At 48.5% G+C, this 5,818-nt stretch overlaps 1 protein-coding gene and 1 long non-coding RNA gene across 2 annotated transcripts in view; one reads left to right on the forward strand and one right to left on the reverse strand.

Moving 5' to 3' along the window:
- Positions 1-4,826: 4,826 nt before the first annotated feature.
- The window catches only part of rab3ip (RAB3A interacting protein (rabin3)), a 55,329-nt gene continuing 54,337 nt past the window's right edge, over positions 4,827-5,818 (forward strand). Inside the window, exon 1 of the mRNA XM_052506636.1 lies at positions 4,827-4,936. The gene's annotated coding sequence lies outside the window, so the exon portion shown is untranslated. The remainder of the gene's footprint in view (positions 4,937-5,818) is intronic.
- The window catches only part of LOC127922798 (uncharacterized), a 1,299-nt gene continuing 473 nt past the window's right edge, over positions 4,993-5,818 (reverse strand). Inside the window, exons 1-3 of the long non-coding RNA XR_008112376.1 lie at positions 5,814-5,818; positions 5,425-5,536; positions 4,993-5,257 (exon numbers count right to left, since the gene is read on the reverse strand). The exon at positions 5,814-5,818 is cut by the window's right edge and continues 473 nt beyond it. This is a non-coding gene — a long non-coding RNA (uncharacterized LOC127922798). The remainder of the gene's footprint in view (positions 5,258-5,424; positions 5,537-5,813) is intronic.

The raw sequence follows: 5,818 nt of genomic DNA on the forward strand, positions 1-5,818 counted from the left end.
TTTCTGTAGACAGGACTTTGATCTAGTTGAACCCCTCTCTGTAGACAGGACTGTGATCTAGTTGAACCCCTCTCTGTAGACAGGACTGTTGTCTAGTTGAACCCATCTCTGTAGACAGGACTGTACATCTGGTGAACCCCTCTCTGTAGACAGGACTGTGGTCTAGTTGAACCCCTCTCTGTAGATAGGACTGTGGTCTAGTTGAACCCCTCTCTGTAGACAGGACTGTGGTCTAGTTGAAACCCTCTCTGTAGACAGGACTGTTGTCTAGTTGAACCCCTCTCTGTAGACAGGACTGTGATCTAGTTGAACCCCTCTCTGTAGACAGGACTGTTGTCTAGTTGAACCCCTCTCTGTAGACAGGACTGTTGTCTAGTTGAACCCCTCTCTGTAGACAGGACTGTGATCTAGTTGAACCCCTCTCTGTAGACAGGACTGTGGTCTAGTTGAACCCCTCTCTGTAGACAGGACTGTGATCTAGTTGAACCCCTCTCTGTAGACAGGACTGTGATCTAGTTGAACCCCTCTCTGTAGACAGGACTGTGGTCTAGTTGAACCCCTCTCTGTAGACAGGACTGTGGTCTAGTTGAACCCCTCTCTGTAGACGGGACCGTGATCTAGATGAACCCCTCTCTGTTGACAGGACTGTGATCTAGTTGAACCCCTCTCTGTAGACAGGACCGTGATCTAGTTGAACCCCTCTCTGTAGACAGGACCGTGATCTAGTTGAACCCCTCTCTGTAGACAGGACTGTGATCTAGTTGAACCCCTCTCTGTAGACAGGACTGTGATCTAGTTGAACCCCTCTCTGTAGACAGGACTGTGATCTAGTTGAACCCCTCTCTGTAGACAGGACTGTGATCTAGTTGAACCCCTCTCTGTAGACAGGACTGTGATCTAGTTGAACCCCTCTCTGTAGACAGGACTGTTGTCTAGTTGAACCCATCTCTGTAGACAGGACTGTGATCTAGTTGAACCCCTCTCTGTAGACAGGACTGTGATCTAGTTGAACCCCTCTCTGTAGACAGGACTGTGATCTAGTTGAACCCCTCTCTGTAGACAGGACTGTGGTCTAGTTGAACCCTCTCTGTAGACAGGACTGTTGTCTAGTTGAACCCCTCTCTGTAGACAGGACTGTGATCTAGTTGAACCCCTCTCTGTAGACAGGACTGTTGTCTAGTTGAACCCCTCTCTGTAGACAGGACTGTTGTCTAGTTGAACCCCTCTCTGTAGACAGGACTGTGATCTAGTTGAACCCCTCTCTGTAGACAGGACTGTGGTCTAGTTGAACCCCTCTCTGTAGACAGGACTGTGATCTAGTTGAACCCCTCTCTGTAGACAGGACTGTGATCTAGTTGAACCCCTCTCTGTAGACAGGACTGTGATCTAGTTGAACCCCTCTCTGTAGACAGGACTGTGGTCTAGTTGAACCCCTCTCTGTAGACAGGACTGTGGTCTAGTTGAACCCCTCTCTGTAGACAGGACTGTGGTCTAGTTGAACCCCTCTCTGTAGACAGGACTGTGGTCTAGTTGAACCCCTCTCTGTAGACAGGACTGTGATCTAGTTGAACCCCTCTCTGTAGACAGGACTGTGATCTAGTTGAACCCCTCTCTGTAGACAGGACTGTGATCTAGTTGAACCCCTCTCTGTAGACAGGACTGTGATCTAGTTGAACCCCTCTCTGTAGACAGGACTGTGATCTAGTTGAACCCCTCTCTGTAGACAGGACTGTGATCTAGTTGAACCCCTCTCTGTAGACAGGACTAATAGTTGATGAGTAATGACCTGCCTACTGTCTGAATGCTGCTATTCTTGTCCTGTTGTATCTGTAAACCCTGTTGAGGACACAACACAACACACCCTCTTAGAAACACACAAAGAGAGAGACACACACACACACACACACACACACACACACACACACACACACACACACACACTACAGTAGCTCGTCTCAGAGCGGTCGTTACTCTCCTCTGTTTACAGCACCATGTTCACTGGGTAGGAAATTAGAATGACAACCTGTCACTGTTTCCATAGTAGCCGTCCCGACAGACAGGTGATGCAGCCTATGAGCTGCTCCTATTACCGGGCTCTCCCGTCTTTCCAGCCAATAGATGTATTTTATATCCACCCTTCAGTGGACTGGCCTGGTTGTAACAACACCTCATAACAGAGTTAGCTTAACCTTTGGAATGTTAGCATGGGTCTGTCTGTCGTGTGTTTGGCCAGTGGAGTTCAGAAGGGAGGATCTCACTCACCTCTATTTCACCGGCTGTTTAGGATCCGCAATATGCAGCTGTTGCCAGAGCACGTTTTTAACTGACTGTCCACCGGTTACAAAAACAGTGATTGACAGGCAGCTTAAACTTCTTGAATTCAACTATTATTGGGTTCAAATACACATTTAGATTTGTGAACAGCCGTCCACAACAACCATAATCTGTAAAGCACAAACAGCTAAATGAGAGAGCAGCAGTGTGATTCACATCAATGCTCTGTGTAGATATCAGTAATAAGTCATATCTGAATCGACCCCATGTCACCGACGACACCACTGATGTCATCCTTTCCTCCAAGCGTTTATTCATGTTGGATAATCTTTGGATGCAGACTCATTCTGTTCACAACCACCCAGGGTGTGACCCCATGTCACCTGGTAACTGCACATCAAACAGACTCATTCTGTTCACAACCACCCAGGGTGTGACCCCATGTCACCTGGTAACTGTTCATCAAACAGACTCATTCTGTTCACAACAACCCAGGGTGTGACCCCATGTCACCTGGTAACTGCACATCAAACAGACTCATTCTGTTCACAACAACCCAGGGTGTGACCCCATGTCACCTGGTAACTGTTCATCAAACAGACTCATTCTGTTCACAACAGGGTGTGACCCAGGGTGTGACCCCATGTCACCTGGTAACTGTTCATCAAACAGACTCATTCTGTTCACAACAGGGTGTGACCCATGTCACCTGGTCAAACAGTGACCCCATGTCACCTGGTAACTGTTCATCAAACAGACTCATTCTGTTCACAACAACCCAGGGTGTGACCCCATGTCACCTGGTAACTGTTCATCAAACAGACTCATTCTGTTCACAACAACCCAGGGTCTGACCCCATGTCACCTGGTAACTGTTCATCAAACAGACTCATTCTGTTCACAACCACCCAGGGTCTGACCCCATGTCACCTGGTAACTGTTCATCAAACAGACTCATTCTGTTCACAACAACCCAGGGTCTGACCCCATGTCACCTGGTAACTGCACATCAAACAGACTCATTCTGTTCACAACAACCCAGGGTGTGACCCCATGTCACCTGGTAACTGTTCATCAAACAGACTCATTCTGTTCACAACAACCCAGGGTCTGACCCCATGTCACCTGGTAACTGTTCATCAAACAGACTCATTCTGTTCACAACAACCCAGGGTGTGACCCTATGTCACCTCACAACAACCCAGGGGTGTGACCCCATGTCACCTAGGTAACTGTCACCTGGTAACTGTTCATCAAACAGACTCATTCTGTTCACAACAACCCAGGGTGTGACCCCATGTCCTGGTAACTGTTCATCAAACAGACTCATTCACCTGGTAACTGTTCATCAAACAGACTCATTCTGTTCACAACAACCCAGGGTGTGACCCCATGTCACCTGGTAACTGTTCATCAAACAGACTCATTCTGTTCACAACAACCCAGGGTCTGACCCCATGTCACCTGGTAACTGTTCATCAAACAGACTCATTCTGTTCACAACAACCCAGGGTCTGACCCCATGTCACCTGGTAACTGTTCATCAAACAGACTCATTCTGTTCACAACCACCCAGGGTGTGACCCCATGTCACCTGGTAACTGTTCATCAAACATAGTGATGATAAACGTTGACACTGTACATGACATGAGTTGTCTGACATAGAAATGTGAAATGTACGTTTGGACTCACAGGTGTTTGTCTTCCTTGTGTGACATCAGAGGTATTAAATTATAATCCTCAACGTCTCATCTTTCAAAATACTTCATTTACAGCATTTCCCTCGTTCGGACAACAAATCATCTGTAAAACTTGTTGTGGTGTGCGTTGAAGAACGTCTGTCAGTCAAAACCCAAAAGCTAGAGGTCTGACGTCATGTATATAGCATGTTACTGTACAGGTAGCTAATTACTGTCCAAATCTGTCATTTTCAACCTGTCTACGGGTACAAGTGTAAAGGGTTACACCTAACTAACCCTGGCAACATGTTCCCCCAAGCTGTTCCCCCAAGCTGTTCCCCAAGCTGTTCCCACAACATGTTCCCCCAAGCTGTTCCCCCAAGCTGTTCCCCCAAGCTGTTCCCCCAAGCTGTTCCCCCAACATATTCCCCCAACATGTTCCCCCAACATGTTCCCCCAACATGTTCCCCCAACATGTTCCCCCAAGCTGTTCCCCAAGCTGTTCCCCAAGCTGTTCCCCCAAGCTGTTCCCCAAGCTGTTCCCCCAAGCTGCTCCCCCAAGCTGTTCCCCAAGCTGTTCCCCCAAGCTGTTCCCAAGCTGTTCCCCCAAGCTGTTCCCCCAAGCTGTTCCCCCAAGCTGTTCCCCCAAGCTGTTCCCCCAAGCTGTTCCCCCAAGCTGTTCCCCCAACAAGCTGTTCCCACAAGCTGTTCCCCCAACAAGCTGTTCCCCCAACAAGCTGTTCCCCCAACAAGCTGTTCCCCCAACAAGCTGTTCCCCCAAGCTGTTCCCCCAACATATTCCCCCAAGCTGTTCCTCCAACAAGCTGTTCCCCCAAGCTGCTCACCAACAGTAACTCTCATCTCTTCCTGTCTTCTCTTGCAGCAGTAAGTCAGTGTTGGAGGTCTGTCCTGACTGAAGAGGAGACCCACTACACACACAATCACATCATCAGCTTTTAAATACACACACATTCATCATAATGGTAGGTTCATACCTGTTGGTTTCAATTCAGCTGAATGAATGAATGAATGAAACAGCTTCTGGAATGAAACAGTTTGGTGGAACCAGTTTCTAGTTGTGCAGGCTAGCTAAACCTGCAGTGTGAATTTCAACACTAACTTCACAGGTACACATTACATTTCCTCTCAGAGAAACTAGCCTGTTCCTGTCTGGAACATTCCCGTGAATGACCTGTTTCCTCTCAGAGAGACTGGCCTGTTCCTGTCTGGAACGTTCCCGTGAATGACCTGTTTCCTCTCAGAGAGACTGGCCTGTTCCTGTCTGGAACATTCCCCTGAATGACCTGTTTCCTCTCAGAGAGACTGGCCTGTTCCTGTCTGGAACATCCCCCTGAATGACCTGTTTCCTCTCAGAGAGACTGGCCTGTTCCTGTCTGGAACATCCCCCTGAATGACCTGTTTCCTCTCAGAGAGACTGGCCTGTTCCTGTCTGGAACATCCCCTGAATGACCTGTTTCCTCTCAGAGAGACTGGCCTGTTCCTGTCTGGAACATTCCCCTGAATGACCTGTTTCCTCTCAGAGAGACTGGCCTGTTCCTGTCTGGAACATTCCCCTGAATGACCTGTTTCCTGTCTGAGAGACTGGCCTGTTCCTGTCTGGAACATTCCCTGAATGACCTGTTTCCTCTCAGAGAGACTGGCCTGTTCCTATCTGGAACATTCCCCTGAATGACCTGTTTCCTCTCAGAGAGACTGGCCTGTTCCTGTCTGGAACATCCCCCTGAATGACCTGTTTCCTCTCAGAGAGACTGGCCTGTTCCTGTCTGGAACATTCCCTGAATGACCTGTTTCCTCTCAGAGAGACTGGCCTGTTCCTGTCTGGAACATTCCCTGAATGACCTGTT

Source organism: Oncorhynchus keta, unplaced genomic scaffold (assembly GCF_023373465.1).
Source record: "Oncorhynchus keta strain PuntledgeMale-10-30-2019 unplaced genomic scaffold, Oket_V2 Un_contig_27095_pilon_pilon, whole genome shotgun sequence".
Lineage (NCBI taxonomy): Eukaryota > Metazoa > Chordata > Actinopteri > Salmoniformes > Salmonidae > Oncorhynchus > Oncorhynchus keta.